Consider the following 18,219-nt stretch of genomic DNA (forward strand, 5'->3'; position numbering starts at 1 on the left):
AAGAAATTCTTTGTTGATGAAAATAAAGCAATAAAAGTATTATTCAGCAAATATTCTCAAAAACTGTGCACAAATAAACTGTTGATGAAACCAAGTGATAAAATTCCTTAAATGGATGTAAATCACCTAAAATGGCTAAGTGATAAGATTCCTTAAGCGGATGTAAATCACTGACAAAGCCAAGTGATAAAATTCCTTCAATGGATGTAAATCACCTAAAATGGCAAAGTGATAAGATTTCTTAAATGGATGTAAATCGTTGACAAAGCCAAGTGATAAAATTCCTTCAATGGATGTAAATCACCTAAAATGACTAAGTGATAAGATTCCTTAAATGGATGTAAATCACTGATGAAGCCAAGTGATTAAATTCCTTAAATGGATGTAAATCACCTAAAATGGCTAAGTGATAAGATTCCTTAAACAGATGTAAATCATTGATAAAGCTAAGTGATAAAATTCCTTAAATGGATGTAAATCACCTAAAATGGCTAAGTGATAAGATTCCTTAAATGGATGTAAATCACTGACGAAGCCTAGTGATAAAAATCCTTGAGTGGATGTAAATCACTAATGAAAACCAGTGATAAAACTCCTAAAGTGAATGTAAATAACTGATGAAGCCAAGTGATAAAATTCCTTAATTGGATCAAAATCACCTAAAAAATGGCTAAATTATAAGATTCCTTAATTGGACACAAACCATTGACAAAGGTAAGTGATAGATGTAAACTGGCAGAGAAGAAAAGCAAATGATGCAACCCCTAACAAAGACCTGGATCATCTAGACGAGGCTAAAGGAAGCAAGTTCGTGCAACAAGTAAAGACAACCATTAAAGGTAAAGAAAGCAAGCACATGATATATATATATATATATATATATATATATATATAGTGCAATTGTTTTGGAGTTACCATCTAAAGCCTAAAAACATACTAGGCGCCACAAAAAAAGGAAGAAAAATAAATGACAAAAACAAAAGAGAAAAGCGCTTCAAGTTGTAGCCTTGTCCCATCCAACTGCATCAACAGGAGCATCCCCAGGATCAAGTGTTGCCCTCTGGAGCATTCTTTTCGGAAGCAACAGCAGCTTGGGCAGCCTCGTCGGCCTCCATTTCTTTGTCCATTTCCTCAAAGTCTAATTCCTCAAAGTTGACTTCATAGGGATGATTTACCATGTACCACCTAAGGAGCTCGAAGCCTTTGTAAAGAGTACAATGTTGTACTCTTTAGTCAGCTGAAAAGCTTGAACAGCCTTGGCAGCCATGGATTTAACCTTTTGGTTCACAGCCTGAAGCTGTTCATCCTTTTGCACTGTCAGCTGCTTCTCAACCTTGAGCTCATTGGCCAAAGCCTTGGCCTTCTCCTTAGCTGTGTTGGCTTCGTCTATAGCAGCAATGAGATCCCTCTTTAGCTTCGCTACATCAGCCTCTAGAGCCTCCACCTTGGACCCTGCCACTACGGCCTTCTCCTCCTGGCTAAGATACTCAAAAGATATGTGGATCACCTCTCCTAGCACCTAAAATTCATAAGAAGGGAAGAATTACAAACATCAAGGACCATCCCGCCTTTTGAGTTACGCAACCAAATAAAAAAGACCTCACTTGGACGAGCTTGTGAATATGGCGGCTCACAACCTCGTGAGAAGGGATGCTAGAAGGCGCCTTGAGGTCCTCAGCAATACCGGCAAAATGGGCCCTCACCAAGGCAAGGCCAGCATCATCCCAAACACTAGATGTCTAGGAGACCACCTTCTTCTTCCCTTTTGCCAATGTTGTCTACATACACACTAATTGCTTTCACTCTCATTACAAAATTCTCTCTATTTCCTGAGCTCCATTAGCTGACTTTACCATCGGAGATTCTGTGGCTGACACCATACCGGTGACCACCTAAGAGGATTTCCCTTTTTCTTTATTAACCCTGCAGGAACTTGGATGAGCTCGTATTGGTTCCTCTAGACAAACCCAACTACTGACGATTTCAGCATCATCAACATCTATACAAACTTTGGAAAAGATGTGTATGGAATTTGTCTCACACAAATGTGAGGTAGATTCCCACAGGAAAATGAAGGTTAACAATGCCGACTCAATACATTTTGAAATTTAAGAAAATAAATTTTAATGGTATTTTAAAAAATATTTAAATATCAATTAAATATATTTTATTAAACTTTCTATATATTTTTGTTTTGGTTTAGAAATTTTTCTTGTTTTCAAGATGCAAAATTTTTAATTAAGTTTTTGTTTTTAAGTTTTATTAAGTATTAACATCTCTTTTACAAGTTGTTAGAAAAATTGGTTGTTACCGAGCACACTTATAACAATTTATTTTGGTAAAATAATTTTGGGTTTCAATTGTATTAGATTTCTATTGGTTCAATTTCATGGGAGCTTTCTTGATGGTGGGGAAAAGATGCAAAATTGACCTATATTGTTTTTAAAAGGAAAAACTCAATCATAATTATAGATTTTGGATTTATTTTAATACAATTTTGAAGGCCTTTTTGTTTATTTAGTGAGATGCTTGGAAACTTATACCTATTTATATTAGTTGATGTAATGAACGTGCAAACAGTCATTTCAGTCTTCATGACTTTCAAAAGCATAAATATAATGGTTGAATTAGTCGGCCCTATATGACAATTGAAAAGGTATGCAATTAAAAGATCAAAAAAATGGGGCATAGAAAATATACACGGAGGATGTAAAGAAATGTTTTTGGAGTGTAGTAAGATCATTGTACTTCTCCACAAATTATAATTAATTAATAAGCTTTCTATTTTTTAATCGATTAATGAGGGTATCAATTATGGTGTTAGTCTAGTTTTGAATAGGGGTGGAAATTCATGTTCACGGGTCGGGTTCATGTCATGTCAAGTTATGAGTATTCGGTTATATGGGTTGACTTGAACCACATGTTTAATAATCGTGTCAGGAATCCTCAACCTGAACACGACTTATTTAATAAATAGGTTGACCCAACCCAACACATTTAACTTATTTAATTAACAAGTCATGTAAAGATCAATATAAATGACTTGTTTAATAATCTATTTGATTAATAGGTCATATCTAACCTATATGATTTTTATCAATTTCCATATATCTAAATTAAAATACAATTACAACCATAAATATAGTAATAAACATATAAAAACAATCGTAAGTTAAGTAATAATATCAAGATAACTAATAACTTTATAAGCTAAATAGGTCAAACAGGTTAGATGAGTTCGCATGTTGAACACGAACATGACCTATTTTTTAAACAAGTTAGTTGTTTTAATCCGAATATGACCCGAATCTGTTTAGCCTTAACCCATGACTTATTTTTAAACAGGTTAGTTGTGTTGAGTTCGCAGGTCATGTCAGATTTTGCCACCCCTGGTTTTGAATATAGCTCTTGCCTCTCTACTCGATTGTTCTCTAATATTGGACTAGTAGAATATTTGAAAAATTCAGTCATATGGGTTTGATTGAATAGTCGAATTATAAATTAATCAAATTGTTTATAAATAATTTGAATTTGACTTAAACAATTCTTGTTTATTTTCATTTTTTAACCAAACAAGTTAAACTTAGGCCTAAATCTAAACTTAAACTCTTTAACAAACCAAGCTCAAACATTATAATCTATTCGTGAACAAGCTTGAGAATAGGAGACTTGTTTTAAATACAGATAATGGTATATGTTAGATATATATATGTATAAAAATATATCTATATAGACTAATTTTTGGGGATGTAAGTTTATCGATAAGTTCATAGGATGTTAAATTATTATTTTTCCCTAGATGAAAAAACACCTTTCCGGTTTGGGTTAGTTGCAAAAACACCCCATATATAGAATTTTAATGGGGGTGTTTGCTAAAATAACTTTTAAAGCTCCATTTGAGCGTGTGTTGCTAAACTAGCAATTTGGGGGAGTGTAATGCTAATGATCTTAGCTTAAAAGGGTGGAAAAATCGTGTATAGCACGAATCAGTTGGTGAGTTTTCTGAATGTAGTCACATGATGGTCACATGATTTTTTTCATCCATAAGAATTAAAGAAATTAGTTGCAGATGTCAATTTGATGGATATGGAAACCTCATGAACTTATAAGGAAGAATTGAAATCCTTTGGGGTGTAATTGCAACTAACCCAATAACCAATTTCATATTGTGTACGTATATATAATAATAATAGCAATAATAGTAGTAGTAGTAGTTTGTTGAATCTAACTTTTATAAGTTCTTAATTCTTAAATGAAAGCTAGACTATATAATTTAAATCAAGTAATATAATTTAAATTATAATTTAGTCATTAATTATTATTATATATTAGAGCAGTTGCATCAAGGGGTGTAAAACCCCAAAAATGCTATTTTAGCAACGCAAACAGCAAAATCCTACCTATATTCGGGTTCTTACTCTTAAGAAATTTTAGAACTTCGCTACAGTGACTTCTTAAATTTAGAACTTAAGAACTTACTGTAACTTAATTGTAAACTTAAAATTATTTATTTTTATTCAACTCTCTCTCTTCTTTTTAATTAAAAAAACCAGTCTCAATTTTCTCTCTTCTATCTGTTGCTCTCTCTCTCTCTCAATTCAACGTTTTCCTTCTTCTTTAAACTCAAATCATTGCTCTAATCATTGCTCTGTCTTTGCATCAAACCTAAACAGATTAAACTCAAATCAACCCAACCAAAATAAATCAAACTTAAACATATAATATAATTTTGAGATGAACTTGAAATCAATTTGCGTTCGAAATAAAATTAATGAACCAATTACAAACTGTTAATATTCGACACAATTCTATTAATGAGTGGCAGAAGTTTCACTTTTGTTTAAACACGGAGAGAGAGAGAGAGAGACTTGTACTATGTAGTACGTGCTACAATTAGTACAGCATCGTTTCGGTCAAGTTTGGAAGAATGTGATGGATACACAATGTTAACAAAATACTATGTTATGGAATAAAATTCTGTGTCATACTCCAAAGTTATATACTCGATGATCTACCTATCACAGCTACCACACAATTTTATTATATAAAATAATCAAATTTTAAAATGTAAAATATATATATATATATATATATATATGTTATATTATATTATACTATTTGATGGAATAAAAAGTGTATAAAGAATTTTTGTGAAGACGACTTGAATGACCGAGAACACGGAAGGTAAATAGTCTTAAGAATAATGTAATGGGATCTCCCTTTAGGTGTTCTTATTTCAAAAGAGTTAGCTTTGTCCACCAAAAATAATTACGAGTTGGACTACTTGATGTTTAAGTCAGAGCTTGCGTACGTGGGTAGAATCTTTGGTGAGTGGGGTGGTGAATAGGAGATAATAAAAAAAAATGAAAGAGTTTTGCGTTAGTGGGGAACCTTCCTTCACCATCTTCCACACCTTTTCCCTAGTCATGTTGCAGTACTCTGAAAGGGTTGGTGACAAATGCATGGAGGAACAATCCAGTGTCTAGCTTTACCACCACATCTACAAGTAAATGATTATGATGTGTGGGACCTTTCTTTTTTGTTTTTTGAAAGCATACAGCATGCTTCAATGGTGGCTCCACTCTCTTTCAAACATCCCATCGGTATGGGAAACGAGGCCCCATTGCACCATCATTTGGTCAGTGGGTCTTGCAGTTTTAACACTTATGGCACAAACGCATCTTTGGACTCACCCTTTACGTGTAGATGGTAGTATCTTATACATTTTATGCCGACACTGAATGTACAAAGAGCTTGGGATCCATACATCCGTAGACCTCACCTATTGTGTGTGTGAGAGTGAGACTAGGGATATAAACGACTCAAAAATTTTTTAGCACTGAATATTTCAGCTGAGCTGGATAACAAAAGGTTAGATGTGGCAAAACGGGCGGGGCAAGGCGGGTTCGGGTCGGGTCAATCAGGTTGTGGGTCAAGGGTCGAGTCGGGTCGCAAGTCGGGTCGAGTTGACCCGTATTTTTCAAACAAGTTTGTTAGGTTTTAAAGTTTAGGACTTTATGTATTTTAGAACTCTAATGTGTAATGTTGGCAAACCATGATCAAAACAATGTGTTTAGAAGTGTTTAAAGCTAGCTCAAAGTTGTATGTCAATGTAAAGTTGGAATCGAGTGGAAAGTAGAAAGCAGTATGGCTTTCGGCCTGGCTCGATCGATCGAAGCTTAGGCTCGACCGATCGAACGTTGGGCAGATTGCTTTTCTGCAAATTCGTCCAACTCAGCCCTATGTGTTTAAAACGTTTTTAGGGTTTCTTATTTGTCCTAAGTATAAAAGGTAAACCCTAGCCACGTTTTAGTGTTGCTCATATTGCGGTTTGTGTAAATCTCTTGTGAGATCTAGAGGAGCTTTCCTTTACACAAACTTAGGGTTTTCAAGGAAGAGATATTCTCTAAACCTTGATGATAAAAACAGTTGCTGCCATTAAAACTTAAAGAATACACAAGCGGGGGTGCTTGTAGCTGGTGGAATCCAAAGAAAGAAGGAGTCTGTGGATTCGGAGCTTGCACGTGGTCGTGTCAGTAAGTTCTACTGGTTGGTAGCATTAGGAAGTCGAGCGGGGGTGCTTGTAAGTCCTTTTGTATGAACTTCGATTCTTTCTGATAGTGGATTTAAGTTTACCTTGAGGATAGCTAGGTCAAATCCTCCTTAGGTTTTTACTGGTTTGGTTTCCTGGGTGATCATATCGTGTGTTATTTATTTTCCGCTGCTTTGCATGATTTGATCTTTATTATTGTGATAACCTAGATTTGTTAATCTGACTAAGTAACAACTTGGCTGATTAACTAGGGTTAATCAATTGTTTAAGGGGTCTAAAAACTGTCAAAGTTATTTATTTTTTATTTTTATTTTTTGAAATAGATGCAATCTATCAATTGTTTATGAGTTCCTTAACTGTAATTAGATTCTCACTGGTGATATTGTTACCAATTACCACTAAATACTTGATACCCAAATTTGGTGCAACTCTTGTTCCAGCTTTCTAGAAACTAATCTTGGTATAATTTTCGATCTGTTCAATTAAAGTAGGAAGAGAAAATGAAAGTAACAAGTAAAAAATGATAAACTATAATAGAGTACATAACATATTAAGTAAAGAAGAATAAGTAAATATTTTATAAGAATTACACCTCAATCTTAATCTATTCAACGTTGGTAGACATGGCAAAACGGGTGGTTCGGGTCGGGTCAATCAGGTCGCTAGTTAAAACGAGTAATTTTTAAACGGGTCAATCGGGTCGGGTCAGAAAATTCTGACCTATTTTGCCATGTCAACAAAAGGTAAAATATTTATACTAGCTCGGCTCAAGTTCTAACAAAGTTGACACATGATGTTTGAACTTGAAATCATTAAAAAGTCCATAAGTTTAAACTCATTTGGCTTAGCTTGATTTAATAGTCAAGCTAACTTCAGGGCTAATATCAAGCTCTCGAGTTTGAGAACCAACACAAATACATTATTAAGCTTACTTTGTTTGGAAAAGTGGTCAAAACTCTTAATTCTCAATTAATTAAAGTTTTAGTCTTTATGACTTTATTTGTCTAGCCCGTATCAATCTTATCACATATTCTATAAACGAGTCTAAACTTAGCTTGTTTTTTTATTTATTTATTAAACTCTATTGTTCATAAGTTTGTTTATGAAAAAAAAAAATTTCTTAATTTCTTTTCATTTATTAACTAAGTTTAAAATTAAAACTCATGCTCAACTTGTTTATAAATAATAAAAAAGCTTGTTTATATAAATAATAAAAAGCATGAATGGGTTTTTTCATCAAGTCAAAACCCGAATAATTTATGAACAATTTGATTCATTGACAAGCTTATGTGAGACATCCAATACATCATCTTTTAAGTTTTAACCGTTGTATTTTCATAGTTCACCGTATCATGGATCTTGAGGAACTTTCCTTTGAACCAAATTTAATGTTTATTTATTTGTTTATTATTGGTTAAGCACTGAAACGAAAAAAAAATTAAAGGCTATATATGATGCGACACTTTCTCGTGATGGATGTAATGCAATCCATCCGCCCCATGCATGTGTTTCCCACTTCAAAAACTTTTTTTCTTGGCCCACTTCAATCTTCTTTCTTTTTAATCTACTTTATGAATCTTTAGTGTGACAAGATTAAACCAAAAAGGCTATTAAGATCTTAACTTTAATTGTTTTAATTCTATTGGGAAAATATAGACATATATCCAAAATGGAAAATTATGTAGAATTTTATAGGATTCATATTACGCTCAATGTGTTTTTAATAAAATTTGGTGTAACCCCACTTATTACTTTAACTAATCTATTATTTACAAATAACTACATCAATGTCAATACTCTATTTCTATTATTATTATTTTTTTCCTCTTTCTAATTCTTTTTATCATCCTTTTTTTTTTTTTTTTTGTTCTAATTCAACATTTTCTCGTACTTTCCAGATCAAACAAACACAACCATATATCAAACTTAGATCAACCTCAAATCCAAATAGATCAAACAAAATGAAGCATCCATGGTTTGATATAGGAAATTAACTTCAGATCCACTTGGTCTGCAGGGATTGGCTGGAGTAGCAGAAGCAAAAGCAACAAGGACCACTAGAGTAATATTTTTAAGTGCGATATTTCAATTGGTTGACGTTTCTTAACATTTTTGAGAGAACCCCTCTTATGTTGTAACTTTGGATTATAAAAAGAAAAATAGGTGTGATATCTCAAAATCAGCTTTTTTTTTTTTTTTTTTTTTTTTTTTTTTTAAATTTTATAATGGAGAGTGAGAATTTGAATTTTGAATATCTCAAGTAAAACCACCACAAGATGTCCATTAAATTATAAAAGCTTTTGGTTTCTCAAAATAAGTTACAACTTCATTATAAGAAATGAGTATGTTGGAATCTAGTGGCGAAATATTAGAAAATATTATGAAAAAAGAGGAAAAGAATCGCAATCTATCTGATGATATATTAGGAAATATTTAAAATTTATCAGGAAAATTTATGAAATCATCAAATATTGGTCGCCATGGAAAATATGTATTATTTCACTATAACCCTCCAATGTTATCCTCTTCCCCCCTTCTCTAATGGAAATATTTGTTTGGTAAAGATGATTAGACAATTGCTTGAGAAGGTTTTTCTTGTTCTGTTTTTTCTTGCCGAGTTGAGGAATTTGAAAGTCACTAATTTTATTGAAGCAAAATTCAGCCCAAAGGAGGCCATTGTCCATAGTGACCAATTCTTCTTCTTCTTCTTCTTCAATTTTATTATGATTAATATTATTATTATTATTATTTTTTTTTTTTGTGGGAGAGACCACTTTTTGGCCCATTATAGAAACTATTTTTTTTTTTTCTTGTTTATACTTTATACCCATCTTTGAAGCTTTGCATTGCGTTCACCCACTTAGAAGAAGTCTTCGTTCACCCACTTAGCGCATTACAAACCGTTCCCTATTTTCTCCATTTCATTGGAGGATGAGGTTTATTTTTTTTTATTATCGAGAATCGGAGGATGAGGTTAACTGTTCAATATTATAGTTTAAACAACCGCAATGTCCAACAACACTTACATGCAAATGATGACGATGATCAGCTATCATGATTAGTTTGACGAAGCGTCAATTTTCCATATGCACAAGAATTATTTGAAAGGAACTGCACGTAGGTGAAAATAATTATGTGCAGTGCTGGAATAAAATGAGTGGGATTTGATAAATTTGAGTAGGTTTATTTATACCACCTTCTCCTAGTTTATGCAGAGAAAATCTTTATGAAGTTTACGTAAGTTTTTTTGTAACTATCCAGTATTCATGTACCGGCAAGGTTCAAACAAAAACTGTAACATAAAACTAATTAAGTGAATAGCAAAATGCATGCTTTGTTGAGGTAAGGAAAAAAAAAAGGGACAGTTAAATCTCTTTCATGAATTATTTTTATTATAATGAGTTCCAAAACATAGGTTATACACAGCCAATATAAACACTTCTATTCGAACATAAATTCTATTAATTAGTACATTAATATTAACAAAAAACAAGAAGGCATAGCAGCAAGTCCTCTGATTGGAAGAAATCACAACCGAAAAAAGGGTTTGAGAGAGAGGTACATGGGTCCATAATGTTTCAAAATATGAGTGAATTTACTTTTTGTGGAATAGTTGATTGGAGGAGAGGATTGACTGGATAACAACCTAGCTAGGGGACCTCAAAACATTTAAGTAGGGAGAGGTTGCTTGTGGGCAAAGCTTTGAAGTTTGACCCCATGATATGAGAAAGAGACCCTCACACACATGCTTGCCTTAGTCGTTATTCTTAGATAGATTTGCGTGAATCAGGGTGTGTTTTTGAGAGAGATATGTACTGTGCCATCACCATTCTAATTATTAAATTCAAATTTCAATACACCTGCTCATCATGTCTAGCTAGCTAGGTCCTATTCTTTTTGGTATTATTGGGCTACTTGTCCTTTTTTCTTTGGCTCATCAATGCAAGATGAAATCGGTAAGGTTTCTCTAATCTAAACACAATAAAGATTTATAAAGGATTTGGTGGGTTTAAGAATATTGGACTAATTAAGATTACTTGTGCAATGTGTGTGTCTCCATTAATAATAGTATTCTAATAAATCACTTTCAAGGCCGGGTCAATTGCCAAAATTAGCGTAATTAATAGAGTAATAACATGTTGAATCACTCCATTTATCCCATCATCATTCGTGCCAGATCACCAAAGTTTGAACAAAGCTATAAGAGATTATTACATTTCAAAAGTCAAGGAAAAGGAAAAATATATCAATGTATGCACGAAGTTCGTTACAAGAAGTAGAGAAATGATTACAACCATAGACAAAGGTAATAGTAAGTGGACAAATAGAAAATATATAGGGCCAAATTCAACTTGAAAATATATTTTACAGCCAAAACTTGCTATAAAGAATGAGTTAAAAGACTGAAAACTTCAACTAGAGAAAGAATAAGGGGAATGTCGGTGGTTGAGAAGAAAGGGGAATGTGAGTTGGGCCAAATACCTCTAGAATACCATAAAATAATATATATATACATATATATATATATATATATTTTTTTTTTTTCATTTTAGACTATTCTATCAATGAAGATGGCTATCTAGTCAATTCATTTGTAGAGGGCTAGAGGTTACTGCAAATGTATCATGCAGCTGTAAAATGAATTAAGTTGCTTGCATGTGACTTGCTCAAGTTCGGTTAGATTTTGTTCTGAATATTGCTTGAACTCGTTCTTGAACAAATCTAATCAATTGAATTTTGATATTTTTATAAACACTAAAGATAGTATTTTTTTTTTTTTTTTTTCATAATCATCATTTGCAATTTTAAGGACTTTTTTTTTGTTCAAAATGTAGTTAATTTTATTTTTCATGTTCTATAAAAGTTGTTAGCATCTAAGTATAAATATAGTGGCTAATATGCATTGAATAATAACTATTGGGTTCCCATTAAAAAAAAAATTAAAGAAATAAAAATAATTGTTGGGTTATAAATTGACCTCAGTTAATCAATCTAATTACTCAAGTTAATTAATTAGTTAAATTACATGCAAATTAGATTAATATATATACAATCAAATCACCAAACTAAATTAGAGTGCAGCAAAAAACAAGTTTGACACAGCGAATTGTGATGGAAAAACCCTCGTAGGCAAGACCCTATTAAGGTGAATTTCAAGTTATCATTCTTGACAAATCCACTAACAAGAAAAGGCAATTACAATCACAAGAAATCTTACCCTATAGGACTATCTCGAAATACCTATATACAGTAGAACCTACTGATCTATGCCAGTATCAGCTCCAATCCACAATTAAACTTGATCTTGTAGAAAACTTCTCCTTTGCACAAATCTCCGTATCTATAACTAACTCCACATCAATACTTTTGATTGTTGTAGCTTTTTGTAGTAGCTTCACACAAAACACTAGTAAGATCTTCGACTATTGGTGCTAAAGGCTAACAAAAGTTGCAGCAATATCTCAATCTTTTGTTTTCTGAACTCATAGGTTCAACAAGTGGAGGCTAGGGTTTTTAATATCGAAACCTTACATTTTATGTCTCTACTAGGTTACACAAATAATAGCCACTTAGTAGTTTCTTGATAGGTCGACAAGTATTAAGACCTACAAGTATTAATAGCCACTTGGCTTGACTTGAGTATAATCCGACCTATGATATAAAATACAATATTCTTAAGATTTAGAGTAATCTTTTCCGAATGGATTTAAAATTTATGCTTGTAGGGGCCTTTTGTGCGTATTGTGCATTGGGTTGGGCTGCCTCCTGCGGTAATGGGCCCGAATGTTTCTGAGTAAAGGAGTTGGGGCCGGTCCAATTGTAACTCAACTTGGACTGGTTTGTGCACAAACTTATGCCTTGTCTGTCAGGAGTAGGCTTACGGCAAGCAGAACTGTTTCAGATGAGTTACGGCAGACAGATATAATATAACTAAAACAGAGTATTCTGACTATTTAAATAAAATGGCCAAGTAATCCCTACTTATAAAGCATGATTACAATTGTGATAATGTCATTTACAGAGAAAGTAAAGGAGAAAGAAAACAATATGAACTAATCAAGAATGGACATAAATCAAGTTTTAAGTTTGGTCCGCCGAAGCAAAGCCAAAGATGGGAGAACGCCTCCTCTCAATGCAAATAATTTCCCAGGAAAAGATCCTGCCGTGGGAATTAATGGCTTTGAGGGAGCCGGACCTGAATGGTTATTGCTCAAAAGGGATCCTTGTTATGTTTTGGAAGAAAGCAGGATTTGAAGGGGGAGAGAGGGAAACCGACCTACTGGTGCATGCCCATTATACTATCTCTCTTTTTTTCTCAATTTCCTCTCTTTTCTTCTCTGTTTTCTTTCTTATCTTTTTTCTTTTCTTTTACTCTGTTTTCTTTTTACTCTGTGAATGCTCTTTTTTTCGATCCTCTTTTTAGGGCACGGCAAGGGCCCTTTTATAGTGCCTGCCGTGGCCAATGTTTTACCACTTTGCCCCTTAACCGCCTTTATTTGGTCTGGGCATACTTGCCGACCACCAAAGGTGTGTGACACTTACCCTCGCCAGACAAAGGCAGGTTTGTTTCATTCCTCAATCTACCGTAGCATTTCTTTCTTGCCACGGTATAAATGCTTTCTCTCTCTTTCCCTCAAGGCATGCACCCAACGGTTCCCCCCTCAACCTTGCCTCTTTTGGGTGGTCTGTCATCCCAGCAGGATGTACCTCCCAAAAGGGCTTGGGTAGGAGCCGCAAAATAGATCTTTTCCCCTCTCCCCACCACTAAATCATACCCCCTTTACCTCTTACCTCTGGCCCATGGCTCCATCACGTCCTATATTGGCTGGGTACAGACTGATGGTGCCTAGGCCTTGCACATGCTTTCCTTTCAGATATGTCCAAGAGTCTGCCTGCTGCTCATGTGTTTGCCGTGATCTGGAGACTCTCCGTCTGTGTTTTCTGACCTTTTATGTGAGTTTTTCTTTGGTTTCCTGCTCCATTCAAGAGCTGGGCCTTGTCTGATGATAGGCCTTACATTTCTTTGGTCCACTCTTGATTTTCTTTATTTCTTACAACATTGAACTGTTATTCCTGCCGCAATAACTTAATCCTGCTGGACTTCTTTTGGGCTAGCCGTTTATTCCTTTTCTCAAGTTTGTCATGGGCATTGTTTTGCTTTTACTTATGGGCTCCTATGTCCTTTTGGGCTTCCTCGGCCCGTTTGCTAATTCTACACTCCCATGGGCTTTTTACTAACTTCATTGGGCTTCCCTGGCCCAATAATCTTATTCTCATCATTGGGGTTCATGGGCCTGCCATAAACCCCTTACTCTCTTAGTTTGCATTGCCTTGGGTCTGCGGCGGCCCTTTCTCGCTTTTCTACCTCATACACTGCCCATGGGCTGTTATTTCTTTCTTTCCTGTCTTCTTTGAGTCCGCTTGCCTCTTCAAGACCCATTTGTTTATTTGTTGGGTCTGTGATCCATTATTCCTGCCGCTTGGATCTAATGGTTTTTTGCTATCTATTTTGTCAATTCTTTGTTGCCCTTATTATTGGGCTTTCTTTCTGTTTGCCTGGGTTTTCACAAATGGCCCTCAACAATGTTCAATCGATTTCAACTACTCTTCTATTCAATAATCAATTATTAAATTGTTGACCTTTGTATCCTAATTTAAAATGTGAATATTTTTACTCATGATGAATTTAACTATTGTCACGATTTTTTTTTAAAGTACACATTTGATGACGTTTGGTTTTATCACTATTAGCATCAATGGGTTAAAAAAAAATGCTACTTTAACGAACTATTTCACAATTCATCCTCCCTCTCATCTTTTACTTTAGCATATCACCCATTAAAATAATATTCTAAAATAACTCCTACTGCTAATTAAAAAATATTAAAAAAATCACATCGGAATTCAGAACCCACCAAATGTGTGTGTGAGAGAGAGAGAGAGAGAGGAAGACAAAAGTAACATTGATGTAGTGATTTATTACTAATAACAGATCACTATAGCAATATTAAAATATTTTGCAATTTTTGCTCAAGTAGCACTGGCACATGGATGGAGGGAGTTTTTTTTTTCTCTTTGGTGTACTAAAATAATATTTAGGGTCTTTTAGCACATCAGATGCAGTGTTCTTTGCATTGATATCTCGTGCAAATGCTAAAATCATATTGAAGAAATGTTAAGGAAAACATAATAATCCTTTCAAAATAGTCTAAAAACCAAACTTACACGCGCACACACCAAAGTTACAACGTCATGTTCGTTTTATTGCAATCCTTTACGGTTAATAACCGAATATCTCTACAAGCTTAATAGGCCTACGGTCAACAGTCTTATGGTCTGGTGCGTCAAGCCCATTAGAAAGCCCATATATTTTTCCCCAACTATTCATACCTTGTTAAACTTATTTCTCCAAGCTGGTACTAAAATTTACTCAAGAATACACCTGAAACATTTTCTTGCTCTCCTTACTAAAAAAGGAAAAAAAAATGCAAATATATATATATATATATATATATATATATATATCAACAAAAAAGAAAAAGAGAGAATTGTTAGGTCCAGTGTATATGTGGCCCAATAAATAGGGAATTACATATTACACACGACTTTCTTGTCAGCACTTTTTCTTCTTTCCACCCGTAGAGCGGTTTTACAATCTCAAATTTATAATTATCACTTGGCCGTACAAGTTGCCACAAGAAAATCAATAGCAACTAGTGAAGACCGAAGAGAAAAACTCTCCAATCATTTGCTATATTTTGTGGTTCAAATTAATAAACTATATATTATTAGACCACAACAACGAGGACAACAACAAATAATCTTTATTCTCAAAATTTTGAGGTCAGTTATGGATCTTTACAGATTAGTTTGAGTAGGTTACATATATTATTTTTCTCCATTCCATTCTATCTATAATAATACTCTCTGTTACTCTCTTAATAGCCATGTATTTTTTTACAACTTCTATTAATATGATTTTTTTTTCTTTTCTTTCTCTTCGTTTTTATGTTTTCTCAACTTGGATTAACTCGCTTTTTCTTATTAGTGCATTAGTCCCTCTCATATCAAGACCAAACCAAAGCAACTTTCTTCTATCTTTTCATTAATAGGGACTACTCATATCTTTAAGTGAATTTCTTTATTCTGAACCTTATCTTTCCATGTAATCCATCTTAATATTCTTATTTAGTTACACTCATTTTGTGAATATGTTGCTTCTCAAGTCAATAGCCCAACATTCAAAACCATAAAGCATAGTTGATTGTATAGTAGTCTTATAAAATTTTCCTTTTAGCTTAATAAGTATTCTACAATCACACTACACTTTTGATACCCTTCTCCACTTCATCCACCCTGCTTTTATCTTATGATTCATATCCTCTTTAATCTCTTATTTATGAATTATTAGTTCAAGATATCCAAGATAATTATTATTTAAATCTTAAATTTATGGTTTTGATTGTTGATTTGTTGTATACCTCATTATGTATTTATAGAAATAAATATAATTACTCTCCTCAAATAGAAGAGAGATTATATTAGGGTTCTAGCTAATAAGCCAGTGCTAATGACATCATTTATACTGTCCCATATACGTTGGCTCCATCAACATATCTCCATCAGACTTGTCCCAATATGTAATTTGTCTAACGTGGTTGTGAATGTGGCCCTAATAATTCTCGTAGACAAGGTCATAGTTGAAATAGTGGCTTTCGGTCCCTTGATAATCGCAACTCGTTGTCACTAATGGTGATCAACATCAAAGTTGTTATCAGAGAACCAATCAGGCACTTGAGTTGGATTACTAGAAGCAGCAAGGGCCAGGGCTTGAGGGAGGTGTGGTATGGTTGTAGCAGATGGCTGCAATATGATTGACAGCATTACAGATCGTTGAATCTACGCCAATTGCTCTAAAACTTGGATGTGACAAGTTGTGCTACCTATTTCCCTGGAAATTTGGTTTCCCATTCATACACTAAACATGTCCGAATTAAACTTTCATGTTCCTTGTGAGTTGTAACAAGGTTAACTGTAAGGACCTTCAAGTGTGTTTCATTAATTTCTACCACAAAGACCCACTTGTAGACATCATGACCAGCGGCTCTTCTATCTTATCATGTATCTATAGATAAATACAATAGCTCTCTCCTCACAGATTGAAGAGATATTACATCAAATTATTTTTCTTTTCTAACTTATACCAACAAAAGCACTTATATATATTTGTACTAAACTGATTTGAGAGTAGAGATAATATGCTAGAAATACATATCCAACGTTTTACTTTTCGTGCATATTTTTGCTTATTGTAATTTCTACTCATTGGAAAGACAAAATAATGCCCATTAAAGTACAGAAATTTTCCTACTTCTCGTGTATATGATCTTAAGAACATACATGTAATGAATTATCATACAGTGCATACATTTTTAAAACATTTTAAAGTGGTATAGGTACAGCACGAACATTGTAAACCTAAGTTTATTTTCTAGACGAATTGTAAATGAGACACTGGGTGCTTAATTAATGGTCAATTTAAACTTTTATATTGATTTTGCTCTCAGTCATCACTCTATATAATAACAATACTACGGACATATCTAATTTCACAACTTATTGAAGTGGTTAATTGTGAATGATGAAAAAAAGTTCAACCTCACACATGATCTGCCCTACACTCCTACTTCCTAGTCAATATATTTGTACAAGGTGTTGGAAAAATAATAGTGAATAAATAAGTTTGATACAACAAACAATATCCCAAATAATTAGTAAGAATGTAAATAAGCAATAATAATATAAATTTAAGTAAAATTAGGAACAATCTCACAGTGCTATAAAATCACGCAAAGAGTGTTGTCTTTAAAGGTTGATTCGTGCCACCTAAAGTAAAACTTGGTGCGATTGGTTCTCTTGGCCAAACAATCCCACAGAATTAGACTATAGCATTGACCTTTGTGATGTACACACTTCTACTCACAAAAGTTTTAAGAACAACCCTCTATTGCCTTTCCTTAGAACAAATATTTTTGTAGAAAAAATGTGGGAGAGAAAGATAGTAGACTTGTATATATCTAAAATATAGAGTAGTAAAAAGATCCTTTAGAAAATGTGTTATGATGAGTATTATATAGGCTACTTATGAAGATAATAGTCTATAGTTATTGGTTATTAATAACCCTTAAAACCCCAACGGTTAGATTATCAATTATTGTCTAACGGTTATTTTTCTCATAATTGCCTAACGGCTATTTTACTCATAAATTTCCAACAGCTAGAAAATAAATAAGAATAAAAGTGTTTGGAACACACATCCACACCAACAATCCCCCACATGTTACAAACACAAAATAGGAAAGGCACGCAACTAAAGAAAGCATGCATCAATATGGTACTAGAAGGTTTTAACCATACATAAGATAAATAAGTAGGAACTAAAAGACAATGGTGGAGTTAAAACTCTTTTAACCAAGCTATTAGTAAACCAAACTTACCACCTACATAACTTTCTTTATCAAGGTTGTTCTTAAGCAGGTTCGCGCCTTATCCAGGCCATGTGCCACTGGGTTTCATGAGAGCTTTAGAGACTTACCCAAAAAGTCTCATAGAAAGTAGTACAACTTCCACTCACACATAGGTGGCATCCATCAAGAGTGCGTGCA

Source organism: Quercus robur, chromosome 5 (genome assembly GCF_932294415.1).
Source record: "Quercus robur chromosome 5, dhQueRobu3.1, whole genome shotgun sequence".
Lineage (NCBI taxonomy): Eukaryota > Viridiplantae > Streptophyta > Magnoliopsida > Fagales > Fagaceae > Quercus > Quercus robur.